Genomic DNA, 16,321 nt, shown 5'->3' with positions numbered 1-16,321 from the left:
GTGTTTTAATTGGGTGGGGATGCAATGGGTTCTCTTATGGATCATTTCTGTCTCAGGTTGAGAGAGAGAAATGGGCTCAGTGACACAGGGTGGCTCCTGCCGTGCCAGCCAAGCAGGATCCTGTGGCTGGGGAAATTGTCCTTTTGCTCTAATTTGTTGGCTTTCCAATTCTCATTTATCTGTAGCCTCAGCTACAGCAAACCTTTCTTTGCAATCTTGCATATTATTATTACTCACTCAGAAGAAATGTACAGCAGCAGGAAAACAAAATTGTCTTTTTGAAATGGATTTGGATTGCTTTTCTTTTTTTTTTTTTTTTTTTGGTCCAACCCATTCCAAGTCCTTTATAAGATATTAGCAATACAAATATTAATCCTTGAACTGAACTTGCATTTTTTTTTTTTCTGTGTTTCTCAAAGGAGAAGCAATTAAGAAAAGATGAAAGAATTTTCTAGAGTATACATTATGTTGGTTTTGCATAGCCATGCCAATCCTGGCATTGGTTTCTTCTGAACTCTACTCTCTTCTACTTCTGTGTGTTCAAATTTATTTAAAAAAAAAAAAAAAAAAAAAAAAAGAAAAAATAAACACTCTTTGGAATCAAGGAGCCTTGGTTTTGATCCAAACAGTTTAAGAGGAATTATCCTCAGGGATTTGTGAGGTAAGAATAGGCAGCAAATACTTGAACAGTCTTTTCTCTTTTTGGCTAAATAGTCACAAAAATTTTAAAGAAAACCCAACTCTCTACCCTGCCCAACATCCCCCTCAAACAAGAAAATAAAACCGCAACAAATTAAAAACTCCAGCTTTTCTAAGAGCCCAGTTTTTCACCCTTGGGGAACTGAATTTCCATGTCATTTGAAGATAGAAGTGCATTTCCCTCTTCAAAGTTGTTTTCTGAGTGTCCTGACCTTCAATTTAATCTGAATTAACACCATAATATCATTAGTAGAAAATGTCCAGAGAAACTGAGTTGGGACTTTTGTCCCACATGGCAGGGAATTGATGTCAGTGTGGCAGGATGGTCTGCAGAACATCAGATATTCAAGAAGAAAATGCAGTCTTTGGCCAGAGAAGATGCATTGGGGCCTTCTTAATGGCAAGTTTAAATGAAAACCTTGTAAAATGCACTGTCTGAAAAACTGTTCTGTCCAGGAAATTCATAAGGTTGTTTAAATTCAGTCCATTTGATATATTGGAGACAAGATTCAAAAAATCTGTGAAGATCCAGTTCAGTTTGTTCTTACAATTTTTTTTTTTAAATTCCTTTTTATTGTGTCTTAAAGCAAGCTAAGTAATTTCTTTAATAATTTGTCTTTGTTATCTTTCAAAGAATTAAAATTCTGTTTTGAATTTAATCTGTCAAAAAAAAAAAAAAAGTTTCAAAATTCCCTGAGTCTCTCTCTCTGCACAGTTTTGCTTTTTTATCACCTCCAACAGCAAATGTATCTTTTCCCTTTGGAGTGGGATTCTACCATGGCAAGTCTCAAGCTAAGGCATCACAATTTAGTTTTGCCTGCAGCCTTTGGGGCAGTTGGAGACTGACATCCCAACATTTCCACCACTGCTGAAATCCCAGGTCACAACTCTGCAGCTTGTAAGAACACAGACTTTGACAGTTATCAGCTTATTCTTTCAGCTTGGAGGTTTATTTTTTATTTTTATTTTTTTTTTTTTTTGGTGTGGAAGTCCTGGTGAGCTCTCTTCCTGTCTTAATCTATATTTTATTTTTTTTTCATCTTGAAAATAAACCATACTGTGGTATGAAATCACTTATTTTGTGCTTGTGCTAAGATGTGTCTCAGCCAGGCTGATCCTTTGGACCAAAGCTAAGAATTCTAAACTCATTAAGAACCTCATTAACAAGCTGAGCTTTGTGGAAGCTGCACACTGGATATCTTCCACTGGAAGGGAATTTGGTTCAAATGTAAATAAAGAGTGACTAAAGAGACTTCCACATATTTTTGGAAGGGCGGTTGTACCTTAGGAGAAGTGAATGAAAGTTGAAGGTGTGGGTTAAGTCACTGACATAAAAACCCTGTTCTTATAAAATGGGTAGAGATAAAAAGCCAAGACAAATTATTTATTTTCAAAACAACATTTTCAATTCAAATTTTGTCTAATGGAAAATCATAAAAACTGCATTTACAGGATCTAGACTCAATTCTTTTGTTAGGACTCTATGTCCTAATATTTTCCTTGTATTTTTGAGAAGAAAACAATGTAGGAATTTCCTGTGGGTTCTGCTTTTTCACTTTTTGTAATCTTATCAACTCATTTGAAAGCATTTGAAGTTTGGCACTTTGTGTGATTTTGCTTCATTTTCTTTTGAACAGTTCCTTTTTTTATTTTGTTGCTGATCACTACCACATCTTTGCATCAAAAAAATATACATACATATGTATATAGTTGTATAAGCATATACATATTCTAAGATGGAAATTAAATAAGAAATTGCAAAGTTTATTGTTTTTTTTTGTGGTCCTGTATCACATCAGCAAGGATAGCAAGGATTTTGATACACACCATAACTTAAAATAAAACTCCTGCATGTGACAGGCTCAATGTTAAGGATTCCTAAAATAAGTCTTGATTATTACACTGTTGCTTCTTTTCACTTCTTATCCCAAATCTGCTTTAGAAGGTCACCAATGTAAGGCAGAAACAGAACCAAAGTTTCATGAGAAAAGACTCAGTAATTACTCTGCATCAAAAATTTCGTTTTTTCTCATAGTATTTGCTCATGTCAACCCATTCTTGCTCAATTTCCTGCTACTGTTATCATTCTTCAGACCATTAATTTGTTCAAACTCCCTTTAATTGAAGTCAGAGGATCACAGAAGATGTTGTGTCCGACAGTGCCAGTGGGTGTTTCTGATTTAAACAAAAAGTGTGCAACCTCCAGACCTTACTGGGGTCTCCAGTTAATCTTCTGAATTACCAAGTCATCACTGGCTCAGGGGGCAGCAATTCTGCCCTAATTAATTAGAGGTAATGAGCTGAATAACTTCCCATTGGAAAAGGCTTTTATAAATGCTGTTGCCTCAGGAGCAACCATGATATGGGAAATTGTGGTTGTTGAACTTCTAAATTTTGTTATAAAATGAAAAATAGATTTCATAATCTGTAAGAGGATGAATACCCTTGAAAATTTTTAAAGGGATTCAATGGAACTGAAGGGGTGGCAGTCTTAATTCTCAATAGTTTTGGGGAATTTGGTGCATTGTTAAAAAACATTCATCTTACATGTCCTTTTAAGATTAATTGTATCTTTCTAATTTTTATGACTACAGTTGTTTATGACTTTAACGTGCTGGCAAAGAATAATCTTACCAAAGCAGAAAATACAAAATAACCTGAAAATCTTAGGTCAGGAGACACTTTCCAGATGTTATGGATTTTTGTATTCAATTATTTACTAATATACACTTAGGAGAAATAATTTCCTTTTAACAAACTTTGCTTTAACTCCTTTTCCTCTAATGGTCATTTGGGGTTATTTCACATATTTTCTTTACTGATAAAGGGTAAAATCGGGAGGGGAGAGGAGGTGTGAAGCTTTAAATTATTGTCTTTAGGAGCAACATCATGGTCTTGCTGAAATAATTTTCTCCAGTGAGGAAAATATCACACACACAGACAGAGAAATGAGATGTACACACGTTTATGTCATGGGCATGTATCAGCTCCGTGTTTAGTCAGATAATGAGGACTCCAAGTTTCAGGTTCTAGCTCAATGGGAATGAGTATATTTTAGAATAAAGGCTGAATTTAATTGGTACAAAGCACTTTTGAGCTGTTCTAGCACAATGCCAGCAGCTAAACGGGTGTTGCACAGTTTAAAATGCTTCCATCAGGGCACGTGGCTGGTAATGTGGAACTGAAAGAAACAATTCCTCCCTCAGCCTGTTTCCCTGCCTGTCAATCTAGCAACATATTTATTTCACAAAGAAAAGCAGCACCTTTTCATAATATATATTTCAAATATAAGTGAGTGCTGTTTCTTAGCAACAGGAGCTCAGGGGATGCTGATCCTGAGATGAGCCACAACACGAATGGGTTTGTGAACCACAGGGCTGCCCCTGGCAGGCAGCTCACAGAGGAAACAAAGGCTTTCTGATGGCTAATTTCTTCCATAATTCTTGATGCTTTTATTTGGGAGAGCGAAGGACCACTCATCCCATCCCTGAAAAGCACTAGCCAAAAAAAAACAAACAAAAAAAAACCAAAAAACCAAAAAAACACAACTTTTCTGTCTCGTTGAATAGATTAAATCAACTTGAAGTGCACACAAAACCATGTGGGATAAATGTGACCTGACTATAAAACAGATGTGTTTTATGAATAGAACCTTGAGAAGTAATTACTCACAGCTTGTTTTAGAGAGACCTACTTTCCTTCACTCTGAAAAGAAAATGTGCTTATGTGTCATGTTGGAACAATAGCTTCAAGTGCTGCTGATACTAAAGAAATTTAAAGAAAGTTGAGCACTTTCTGACAAGGGGTTTGTCATAGACTCCTGTTTTTGCTTTGTGGCTAATAATGGAAAAGAAGTGTTGGGAGGAAAAAACACTGAAAAAGAGAAACTAGCCCAGTCTTATGGCTCCCCCCGTGCAGAAATTTCCATCCTGCATCTAGATTTCACCATCTTTTTTCTTTTTGAAGTATTCCTTACTGTTTGAATCATCAATGGTGTTCATTTCATATCAATATATACCAAGCCTACATTAAAGGCTTCAGGAAATTAAATATAAGTCATACAAGGTGTCTTTCCACAAGGTTTTTTTTTTTTCAGGACAGAGGGATAAATGAAATTATATGAAATGTCTGTTTAGATCAATTGACTTTTGCATATCCAAAATGGGAGAGGTGATAAAAATCTCAAATTTGTACCTAGAGTACAAATGTGCCTGGTTCCAGTTACTGCTTGTTCCTGTGGCAAGACTGTACAAGTAAAACACATCCCTTGCCATATTCCCATGTCTTCAATGGAGTTTAGATTAGCAAATAGTTTAGAAAAAGAATACAAAAGGAAAAAGGGTTTTTTGGTCTTTGGATTATAGTCCCAACATGTGACTCTTAGCTGAGAGATGAACCCATGGATGGTTAATATTAAGAGATATGAATGTGGTTGTTCATTTTGAGTCTCATTCCCTCAATTCATGTCAAAATCTTTAGGATACAGAAAAACAATTTTTTGAACAGAAAATTATTTAATGTCCTTCAAGTCAACCAAAAGGGAGAAGTTAGCAGAATCAGGCAGTGATTTGCTCCTTTACTGTCCAATTACTTGTGGCTGATAGACCTTCAGCTTTTCTAGAGTTGGATTTGCTGAGCACAAATATATGCTTTAAAAATTCAACTGGTACATTTAAAATACTATCTATTAATATTTTGTAAATAATAGCTCTCCATTAATTGGACAATAATACTTGATATGGTGGTTAATGCAAGATAACAGGATCCATTTGTAATTAAATAACCCCAGTGAAGTGAGAGCACTAAACAATCAAAGGGTCAACTACCAAATGTTAACAAGTAGTGCATTACACATTATAGCTATTACAGCATAATTACCATTCAGTGATACATTTATAATGTTAAAAGTGTATTCACCAAAGGCATTCTTTATTGAAAACTCACAGAATTAATGGAGACAGGGAATGTCTGTTTTATATTCTTGCTTCAAGAAATAAAAATCCTTATTTTCTGCTCTTCTGTTGCATGTACTAAACTTGTGCTCATGTTCCCCTGATGTATTTCGTTGCAGGATGCAAAGTGCTGTCTAATGTGAGTTTTGTTTACTTGTGCAAAGCCTGGAGCTGCAAAGGGCAGTGCCATGAAATATTAAGAGCCTTGCCATCTGTTTGTGAGAAGATGTGAGGTGTGGCTGCAGAGCTGAGTGCTCTGGAGTAGGAGGGAAGTTTTATATTTACATTCCATATGGTGCAAGCAAAATATGGCAAACAGAGCGTTTTCAGATGGCACCCACAAGGTAAAATGCTGGCTGTCCTGCAGCCCCAGCCAGACTCTGTTCTGCCTTCAGTGATGGAATTGTCAGCTTGTGGTCTCAGCTATTAATTTCTCTCAGTTTTTGAAAAGACTTACAACATTTCCAGTTTAGCTACCATTATCACCTTCAACAAATTCTCTGAATTTGCAAAATCCCATGGATAGGTCAGAAATTCACCAAGATTGTCAGAGGGGAAAAAAGAGCAGAAGTGACAAGAGATAAGACTCAGAAACTTTCACTGGATGCAGTGGCCAGAATATGGTGGAAAGGTGTTGGTTTATTTCTACAAATGCAACAGAATGAAAGCATGAAATCATTTATTAATGAACTGGAGAACAATGCACTTTGTTTTGCTGTTTCAGCACAAAGGGAAGAGAAAGCACAGAGAGAATGAGATCACCAGAATGACCATAACTTAGGGAAGGATCTGAGTGGGGACTTCCTGTGCTGCTATCTTCCCACCTTTAATTGTTGTTTTGCTTCCATGATGCCAAATCAGTGAATCCCACAGGATTTTTCTAGGTTTTCATGAGATTTTGAATGCTGTGCTAACTTTGACTCTGAAGCTGTGGCAGAGTGATGTGACCTCCAAGTTCTCCTCAGCTCCCTCAGTAAGTGATCAGCTCTAAGGCTGTTCCTCTTATTTCCTCCAGAGCTTCCTGCAGGGATGAAGAAACACCTGAGTGAGGATCTGTCAAGATCCAGGAAAATCTACCCATGAGTTTTCCACAGGACTTAATTGACAGAATCAAAACTTTATCATTCACTCCTCCCAGCTCAGTCCATGGCACAGTGTCCAGGCAGTGCAGCATAAACTGATTCTGAGAGGTTACTCAAAAGTTAGGCCCAGAGATTGCATCTTAATTTGAGATAAAAAAGCTGTTATGTCTTATTGTAGTCACAAGAGTATTTTTAAATTCAGATTTTGTGCATATTGGAGCAAGGCCTGTCTCTAACCATGTAGTTTAGTTTACAAGCTCCCTGTTCAGTAAGGATCCTGATTTATTCCTCCTGTTACCATAATAGAAATTATAAGAGCAAGAAGGTGAAATAATGTGAAAATAGAGGTTTTAGTCAGCAGTCTTTAAAAATGTCTTCCACATTTTTAAATTCTGTGCTGACAGTTTGCTGAAGGATTGAGGGCAATTTACATTTCAAAGCTTAGTTTACAAAATTGGTTTGGCTCATTAGAAAATTATGGTTGGGTTTTACAGGTTTGTCCCTTCTCCCTGCCTATTCCTCCCTCTGTCCTATTCGTTTTTAATCTCTGCACAAATGCATGGCATTTCTGTGCCAATAGCAGAGAAAACTGCTCTTAAACTCCTCATTACATCTGTATCTTGATACAGCCTTATTCTGCAACCTGTGGAAGAGATTTCAGTGATTTTAGACTTATTTGTCAGTGTCCATTACCAAGCAACCTACAGGACTGCAGCTGCAGACAAATCAAATTTATACCCACTTCATTTTCCAACAGCATAATTGAGAATTCCATTTAATCTCAGTGTATTCAGCACTGACTTTTACATCTTCCTGAAGCTTCCATTCTCATCAAAGATTTACATGGTGTGTTACCTGCTTTTCCTCTCACTTTTTTTTTTTTTTTTTTTTTTTGTCAGCTAATGGCTATTCATAATGCACATTTTATATGAAAAATTGTTCCATTATTATCCTTTTCTCCTGGACAGTTTGAAAAACAGGAAGGCAAAATGAACATTAAAAGCCTGAATTCCGACTTGCCCGGAGATAAAGCTCAGTGTTTAGATTATTCTGTGGGCTGCTTTCATCCCAGCTTGTACAGGGAGGCATAAATTAAACCCTCTCTGCACAACAGCCCATTTTCAATTCAGGTTTCATCTTCCTGAAGGACAAACAGCTTTATGTGTGAGGTTTCCTGCAAAGCTGCTGCTCAGGCAGGATGCAAACATTCCACACCACACTGTAAGGGGAAGCCAGGGCAGCACAGGCACATCCAGAGCTGAAGCTGGAGGTGCAGCTGGTGATGGGCAGCACGAGGCTCTGAGCACAGTGGGACACTGGGTTTCACCTGAGCTGCCCCTTTAGCTCTTGGTTTGGAGTGGGAGGGAGCTTTAGAAATGAATTCTCCATTTCTTCTGGCAGTGTTTTGGTTCAGAGTGTGCAACAGGCTCGGAGGTGATGGCCTGAACCCATCTGAATGACAGCAAACTGCAAGCCATGCCCAGGGGCTCACCCTTCACCCTGAGCTCATCATCAGAGGGGAGCAGGAGCAGGGGCAGGGGTCAGGTCCCCCTCTCTGCATCCCCTGTGTGCCCATCCACCTCTCTGTGCTGCCTGAATCCTAGCACCATGCATCACACCTCTGGGAATCATTCTTCTCTTATTAAAGATGCACTCTAGCTGGCAAGCATGGATTCCTTTCCTATTATTGAAGGGTTCCATAAAATGCATTAAAATTCCCTTAGGTCTGCAAAACTGTGCGTGAAGTTTTGCTACAATTATGCAAAAGCTGCTAAGGTGATGACCATCTGTGCAGTAATTCAGCCTTTTCAAAAGTATTAAATAAGGCATTCATCTCTTCTGGGCTTCAGAAGCAGCCTGTTTTCAAGAGAGAGATTTTTCTTCTGGCATTAAAAGGGTCATACTTTATCCAAAGCAGAAAGTAAACACTTAATGTATTGCTGTTTATGTTCTTTTTATGTGTGTGTGCGAGTATTTGTGTTGCTCTCCCTAATAGGAAGTCAAGAAAGTTGTTTGGGCATATAGGTTTCCTGTCAAATATAAAAGACAAGTGATCATCAGAAAATAAGGCAAAGCAGAGTATAAAAATGAACAAGCAGTAAAATATGGGGTTTTGTTAGTCACAAACCTTGCAATGCATGAAAATCATTTCACTGAATGTCCGAGTCCTCCTTTCTTTCTACTTTTCCATTTTTCATTTTTTTGCTAGATTGATCTACTCAGGTGAAGGTGCTGGATGGAAGCTAGGGCCTGAGAGGTTATAAAAGGAAGCTTTCAGGATTTATTTTATTTGACAACATGATGAGCTTCTGCGCTTGCTGTTGAAAACAGAGTGGGATTCTCCAGTTGTCAGCAGCTCTTTCAGCAGTAGGATTGTTTCTGATGGCAGTGTGGTTTGCCAGTCCTGAACTGAGGGTGATGAAGCATCAAACACATCCCAGATCCCCTCTGGCCTTGCTGCTGTGCTCCACACTGGTGGGAGCCTGCACTGGGACACAGCACAGTGCTCCTTCATCTCTGCAGAGTTCTTTGGCACTTGCAAGTCTCCACAATAATTTTAAATTCAGACCCTCCAATGAAATGTTCAGCTGGCAGAAATCATTGCATGATGCCACTGAATTCTAGGAATCAAAAGCTGATTTTGTTACCAATTTTGCTGTCTGGTGTGATTTCCCTGCCTCCTAACAGCTACATACAAGGGTCCTTTCTTGAGGCATGTGCACTAACATCTCTGATCTTCATAAGAAATCTTAGTTTTCTAAGCTTAGAAGGTTAAAAATTAGGAAACTGAGTGAAGAAATAGGCATTGATTTTTGCCATCAGATTTTACTGTATTGTTAAAAATAAAGATGGAGTTTTAGAGCTGAGTTTTTAACACTGGGTTTACTCATGGGCTGTAGGAAGTGGTAAAGTGGTTCCATATGATGAACAATTGTTTAAGTAGCTTGAATTTCAACAGCACTTAAAACTTGTACTCACATGATTGACACTAATGATTCTGAAAGAGACACTATATTCTGTCGAGTGAGTAATTTGTTTTTTTTAAGAATTGCTTGAATACCTGTTTATGCTGTAGATTAACAATGATGGTGACATTATGATGATACAGCCAATAAATAGGATGGTTGTGTTGTTGTTTTTTAAAGATTTGCCAACAAAATCTGTCATGCTGGCTGTGAGGAAATGGATGTTCATGTGCCTGTGAAATCTTGTTAAGTCAAAGCCATGGTTTTGGTCTAGCTGTCTCTAGTTTTAATGATCAAAATTGTTAGTACCTTAAATATTGCAGTGAGATAAGCTTCAGTGAACAAGAGATCAGAGTATTATTGCTTATATCTTCAATAATATTTGCTTCATTTCATGAAAAGTGACTTCTTAATGAGCTGCTGGCTGGACCTGAGTGCATTTGGAACTTGTGGGAGTTTAAGCAAGGGAGCATTGGTCGGTGTGGTTGGCAGCATTTTTGTCTTGGATACGTCACTCCTCTTTGGATTTTTACTCTAGATTACTCTAAATAGCACAGAGTGGTTATTACTGGGGAAACAGTCCCATGTGGGAATATGTAATATGTGACATGGGGGAACAGTGCAGCCTTGACTTCCCATTCCTGATCCACAGGAGCTTTCCATGCAGTGTGGTGGATTCCCATGGGATTTGGCTCCTGGGGGCTGAATGCAGTCACCCAGGGCAGCTGCCCAGCCTCTGCCATCTCCAAACTCCCTTCCCTTTTCCCTGGAGACCTTCTGGGAGCCTGCTGTGGACCCAGAGCCTGCAGACACTGGATGTCCCTCTGTTCTGCATGGTTAATCTTGCAAGGCTATAAAATCTCTGCTGCTGCCAAGGGCTTTCCATCCTGCAGGACTGCAGGATTTTGTGTTGCTCAGAACATCACCAGCAGAAATTTGCATGAGCAAAGACAGCTGAGGCTGCCAGAGGTTTGGGGGATGCAGAAATGTTGGCCTGGGCAGCTTTCTCAGCACAGGACCAGCTCAGCTTTACCCTGGATTTCACTGTATTTTCAGTATTTGTGTCCCAGCTCAGACCTGTGCTGCCCTTGGTGAGAGGCTCATCAGGGAAATCTTGTGCCCTCTGGAGTTTTTAGTGTTCCATGGAGTGCAGATGGCACACTAAGGGCACCAGTGCTGTTCCCCTGCTCCCATCATTTAATTAATGAGAGGAATAAAGAGAGAGAAGTTACATAAGGCCCTTACTTGGGATTAAGAATGTTGAGTGCTTCTTTCTTAGGCATAAACTGCAGGCTCTGCTCAAGCCATGGTGCATCAGAAAAACAGATTTGATAAGATTACAGCAACTTCAAGCATCTGCTATTGGTTGAAGTTTTTCAATTTCTGAGTAGTAATCTTTTGTTTAATGTTCTTCATGTATTAAATCTCCTTAATTCCAGAAACCTTTAATCTGTATATGTAATAAGACATTGCTGTTGAAGTGCCAAATGCTTTGTTTGCACATTTTAAAGTTTCAGGAATCTGTAAAAAATACCAGAATGTCCTTTGTAGAAGATTATTTAGATCATAGGCTCTATTGACTGGTGAAATTGTGTTTATCTTCAGAATGAGAAAAAAAGGGACTTTTAAAGAAGAATAAAGAAAACTACTGAGAAGGAGACTCCTTCCAGTCCAATCTCATTTGTTGAAAGAAAATGTATATTAATTAAAAATTTAGACACTTCATTTCTGTTGCAAGGCTCCTTGCAAAAGACAAATTATTTTATACATCTAGTATGTGTTGGAGCTGACAGATGAGATTAATATGCTTCTTAAATTACCATTACCAAGGGTCAATTAATAAGTGAACTAACCTTGTGAAAGTCATTCTGAAAGACTAGTTACAGATCTGTAATAGTCCCTGTCAAATTACACAGGATTGAGAAAATGAGAAATCTGTCAAATAAATACAATACCTACTAATTGCATTCTGCATAAGGTAAATGAGCTTTGGTGGTTGTTGGTGGAAGGAACAAGAAATAAGTCTGAGAAATGTTGTCATTAATAATATACAAATTTGGAGTAGAATTTACTTGAGGGAACATGAATGCACAGAAACCTCCCTTGGTAACAGAAAAGTGAAGTTTCTTGGCAGGAAAAGAATAGGGGGTATGAAGGTTGAATGATCATTAGAGAAATATTTCTTAGGCTATTATATCATGTATTACCTTGGTAATTACAGCATTTACCTGTTTTTTCATTCTTTGATGCAGTTTTTAGTTGTCCTCTGGATCTTTAGAGGTTAGCTTATACAAATCAAAGTTTCATTATGTCAGAAATTAAGCCAAATATATTTGCTGTGTGATGGTAAAAAAAGAACCCTGGTTCCAAGTCTCTCTCTAAAAAATACCCAGCTCCAAATCTGCAGGCTGACCAAGCATCATGTTAGTCACTAATCTTATTTTCTATGATCAGGTTATAAAACTGCAACAGGTACAAAAGCAAGATCAGAGAAAACCAGTTTTCATTCTTCCAGGAAACACTGAAGATGTAAGGCACACCCATCAATAAAATCAACCACTTTTGGGTTAAATTTGGGTGTTCACAGCAACTGCCAATAGCATTTTGCACTGTAGGTTTCAAGGTGAGCCCATCTCTAGGTTGCTGGGTTCTGTCTGTTAAATCATGCAGCTGCATCTATTAATGAATTAATATTTTATACAAATATTAAATACCATTAAAAAGCAGAAATTAGCTGTATGATGTGAACCTTGAAAAAGCAACAAGGCAAACATTTATTTGTGCAGCACATAAGAAATTTGGATATTTATAAAATTAAAATTAGCAGGCATGGTATTGGATAGGATAAGCACACCAGCATGTGCTGCCATGAAGAGTTGAGCTGGAAATTCCATATTCCAGCCCTGGAAAAGTTTATAAGTCAGGTCAGAGTGCACCAGCAATGCCATGTGGCTGAAGGGATCAGCCAGCACAGCCACTCAACCCTGGGCTCAGAAGCTAAAGGCTGAAATGTGCTCAACTGCAGCCTTGGATGGGTAATTCTACAAGATAAATGTGGTTCTGAAAAGGAACCTGTTCTGAGAAAAAGGTTTAAGAAAAGATGTTTCCATATATTTATTCAGTTCAGCTCTCTATGATCTTCTGCTGGGTAAAGCAGAACATAATGCAGAAAAATAAACTTAATGTCAGATTCCTTGTCTGTTGTTTTGTTAGTGACAGAACATTTTTATAACATTGAAAATCCTGTACAGAGCAAGATTTTTTTTAGTGAACAATTTCATTTTAGTTAAACTCTTACATGATATAATTTACCTGCTGTCAAAGCCAGTTAAGTGACATAGTTTGGTGCTATCATATTCCAGAACATGTCAGGATTTGATGAGCTATGAATGTTGTGTTTAGCAGTATACATTTTTTAAAGGTTTTTTTCCCAACATTCTACTGAACAGCCACTGAATCCTTCTCTGAATATCTTTTTTTTTTTTTTTTTTTTTTTTCCTTAAATGCAGGAAAATGTTCCTGTATACAATTTGGTTCATTGCTGAAGAGACAATATTCATATTCATATGAATGAGTATGTCTCTCCATATTCATGCTTGATTTTTGACCTCTTAGGGAGAGATGAAGGTCTGATCACTTAAAATACATTTCTTACAAGCATATTTTTCTGTGGTTAAAACTTCCAATTTCTCTGAATTGTTCAGTATGAACAATTTATCTCCTGTTAAAAAACAATTTTTTTTAAGTGGTGTCTGTAGTAAAATCAGGGCAGTTGAGTAAACCCAGAGCAGGCTCTGTCTCCATGTGTGAGAGCTGCTGGCAGAACACAGAGTGCCATCTATTGAACACTCCTGTGAGCCTGCAGCCCTGCCTTGGCAAGGAGGGGAGACACAACCACGTGAATAAAACATTTATCCTCCAGGAAAATGATCTCCCCACTCCAGGTTTTACTGAGTTTCCTTTTGTTCCCGTTTCCTTCTTTGGCAAAAATGACACGAGCAGAGAAGTTCTAAAAGAATTCTTCTTGGTTTTCTTTAGGTTAGAGAAAAGATTGGGAGATCTTTCTACCTTCCTAAATAGACCTAATAATTTTAAGTTGGTTTCTTTTTGCAGTTGGTTTTGCTTTCCTTATAGAATTGTGGAATCATCCACATCCCTTCCAAACACGGTTTAGGAGCCTTTTGTTGTTCCCAGGGCAGGGGACTGACTTGGTGCCATAACAACAAACCTTTAGCTCTACAAAACACCCCAATTAAAACCAGAATTGTTGGCTCTTTTTGAGAGGCTCCATGGGGTTGATGGATTGCTGCTGATTTCAGCTCCAAAATCAAGCTCTTGGGATCGATTGTTCTGAGTTTCTCTGTGTGTTCTGCATTGACCCAGCAAGTTTCTTAATAGTGATAGATTTATAAACAGGTTACTCCAAATAAAAGAAATATATTGATGAGAAGTCACCTTGCCAGGCCAAAGAAGAACCTGTTTTGGTGATGAAGCAGAACTTAGTGAGGAGCTCTTATGCAATTTGCCATGAATTGTTGTTTAATTGAACAGCAAAGTCCAATCATTATGTTTGCTGTGCCTGTCAACTTAAAAACAAGAAGGTGACAGGAACAATGGAATAGAGACAGGACTATGTCTATTCACAGAGCAGAATTTGGTGAATAAATTTGAATATATCTCATTTTAGACACTGACTAAAATGTCTAAATAAGATGCTGTGTGTACTCAAAGGGACTGTTGCAGTTACATTGGCAGAAATAATGGCACACCAAGCTGTAATTAAATACATTTAAAACAAATCATGTCCTGTTGAAATAGCTCTCTACTGATTTAAATAAGTTCAGATTTTAACACACACCTATTATATATAGAAAAGATCTATACTGGGATGTTAAGTCCCTGAATTGACATAGGGGAGTGCAGTCCTCAAGGGAAGTGTAATGGAGTGAAATAGCACAGGATGATTTCCCATCCCCTTGTGATTTCAATGCCACTTTGGGAATAAATGCACCAAGGTTGAACAGTCTGGTCTGTCCAAGAAGTCCCTGTGTTGCTTTGGAGAATCAGCTTCAAAAGTCTCTTCAAGGATTTTCTCTTCTAGAACATTTCAAATTTTAAAAAATTGCTGCACCCAGGTAGATTTTAACAGCTCAAAACTGCAAAATTTCTCTTCCTTTGCATATTTGTTTCTACTGTCTGTTTAATTCTCCAGTCTTGCCACAGCAAACCTCTGTGTTTGAAATTTAATTCCTCTTCTTTCTAGGACATACTTTTATTTCTATTATTCTTTTAACTGACCCCTGGTACTCTGTTAGTGATTATCTTTGTGTGTCCCAGAGATCCCTTTCTTGGATTTTTGAGTCAGAGTTTTGCAACAGGAGAAGCAAATGTTCCTGCAATACTCACAGGGATGAGTTCTGGAATTTACTCCTTTTATGATCATTTGGTTTGTGGGAGCATAAAGAAGGGTCTTGCTTATTGCTGTAATTCCAAAAGTTTTTTTTTTTTCACTTTCAATTTTCAGTACTAAGAGCACTTAATTAATTTTTTGACTGACTATATCCAGGCTTATTTTGCTGGAATAACTGACTTCCAATTCTCCCTTTGCCAAATACAATATTCCACATAGGATTTTTTCCCCCCAGTTGATACAACTGATGCAGCTTGATGCAAGCAGTGAAAAATAGACATTTACAATGTAATCCTTATAAAAAAAAAAGTTTTGATTGCATTTTTGGACTCAAAATCATGCCTGTTAGTATTTATGGGTAGTAAAATGGTTTGAAAAGGGTAAAAAAAGACAAAAGATGATATTGTGGGTCCTGGAATTAAAAAAATTGCTCAGATAAGGTTGTCATAATTTGGAGTTTAGAAGCATGAAGGAGAGAAAAAGATAAATCTTTATCTCTAGAAACAAAATAGGTGTGGAAATGTGGCGTGGATAAAGTCCTGGAAGTTAGTGACAAATCAAGATGTCAGAAGCCTGTGGATTTGGGTTGAGATCTGATTTTGTGAAAGTGCAGCACAGGAATTGTTGAGTGCTGTAAAACATCTTGTAAGATCTCAGAATTAAGGGGAAGTGGTGGTGGAGCATAAAATTGACTGAGGAAATGTCTTCCTAACATGTTAAAATGAAGTAAATTATGGTTGACTGAAATATTTAAAAATAAATAAATAAATGCAGTGAGGCATGCTAGAATTGCAAATTACACCTTAAGATTAATAGTTTTAACAGGTAATGTTGTCATGAGAGCTGAAGCCCAGTGAAGCATTTCAGAAAGTTCTTGGGTGAAATGTAAGCAAGGAAAAGAAAAGAACATGAAATAAATTCTGCCCTTCGATGTGTCACTGCACAGCAGATGCTTGTTGATCCTGCAGCAATTACATTAGAGCTATTTGACTATTCAGAAAAGACTTTTACTGTGTTAATTCACCTAATTTGAGACTCATTGACTCAATCTTCCTTTCTTCACAATTAATGTAGAGAGATGGTCCAACATGTCATCATTGACAAAGACTCAGTTAAGAGAGACAGAAGAGGTAATTTGAAATGACATTTTATTTTGGATTAGGTACCCTTGGAATATCTTTCCACTACATCCATGTCTGCAAACTACTTTTC

At 37.6% G+C, this 16,321-nt stretch overlaps 1 protein-coding gene across 2 annotated transcripts in view; it reads left to right on the top strand.

Annotated features, from left to right (window-relative positions):
* The window catches only part of CDH13 (cadherin 13), a 425,128-nt gene that overhangs the window by 222,703 nt on the left and 186,104 nt on the right, over nt 1-16,321 (top strand). The gene's annotated exons all lie outside the window — the stretch shown is intronic.

The sequence above is a fragment of the Oenanthe melanoleuca genome, chromosome 11 (assembly GCF_029582105.1).
Source record: "Oenanthe melanoleuca isolate GR-GAL-2019-014 chromosome 11, OMel1.0, whole genome shotgun sequence".
Taxonomy (NCBI): Eukaryota; Metazoa; Chordata; class Aves; order Passeriformes; family Muscicapidae; genus Oenanthe; species Oenanthe melanoleuca.
This window is presented reverse-complemented; position numbering and strand designations above follow the sequence as displayed.